Below are 1145 nucleotides of genomic sequence, written 5' to 3'. Positions count from 1 at the left end.
TCTTTTTTTTTTTTTTCATGGACATTTCAGCTTTTGTTAACTAACTGAACAAATTCATTGAAGGTTTTGGGGCAGAATAGCTTCCTGAGATATCCTTTTGTGTCTCGTTCCCTTCCCTATAGTTACCCTTCCCTCCTCTGCCTCAAGGAGGTAGTAAGACCCTGGTGTGCCCTTGTCTTTGGGGTCTTGTGTTGCTGCAGAGCTGAAAACAGACGTTCTGCTCGGAGAAGACATACTTCCTCCTGCTTTTGTCTCTGCTGCCTGTACTTATTGAGGGACGGGCAGGGAGCGGGCTGTGGGTTTCTGAGGGTGCGCAGCCTGACTGAAGACTGAGTCCCTGAGAAGGAAAGAAAGAGCAGGATCGCTGGGGGTACTCACGAGGTATGGACACCTGACCCACAACACCCACAACCGGGGCAGGAGTGGGGTGGGGTAGACATGACTAATTAAGAGCTGTGGCCTTAAAATTCCTGTGTGTGGGGGCGGAAAATTTCCAAAGCCCAGGCCTCAGAAGAACCTGCCTCCTGGTTCCATGCCGGCTTGGACTGAAGCCTGGAGGAGGTGCCAGTGCAGGCAGAGTCCGGAGGGCCCTCTGCATGCTGTGTATGGCACAAGTCACCAGAGACAGCCCCGTGAACCTGGGGAGGAGGCGTGCCCCAATAATGACAGATTAAATTTCAAGGGGGAGAGTAGAAAGCTCAGGGCAAATGCAATTCAACTGAGAGAAATACAAGAAGTGTGAGGTTTCTTGCTAATCAGAGAGTAACACCTACTAAGCGCTAGGTACTCTACCAAACTCGAAACAGATAAACGAGCGCCTATTACCCTCACGGGACTCGGATCCAGGTGAGGTGACACAGCGCAGACCTCAACGTGAAGACATGTCACAGATGCCAGGGGCTCCCAGGGAGCACCACCTCTGTCGGGACAGGGAAGGCTTCCAGAACGGCTCACCTTTGTTCTGAGTCTTCAAAGATGAACTGGAGGAGGATGGGGGTGGAGTTGAGAGCATTCTTCAGGGGAGGATGGGAGTGGAGTCGAGAACATTCTGTACAGAGGAACAGAAGCGTGAAATAGCCTGGCATGTGTGGGAGACTGTAAAGAGATGGATACCCAGAGCCTAAGGCAGGTTGTTACTGGATGTG

The sequence above is a fragment of the Myotis davidii genome, unplaced genomic scaffold (assembly GCF_000327345.1).
Source record: "Myotis davidii unplaced genomic scaffold, ASM32734v1 scaffold210, whole genome shotgun sequence".
Classification (NCBI taxonomy): Eukaryota; Metazoa; Chordata; class Mammalia; order Chiroptera; family Vespertilionidae; genus Myotis; species Myotis davidii.
Note: the sequence above shows the minus strand (reverse complement) of the source record.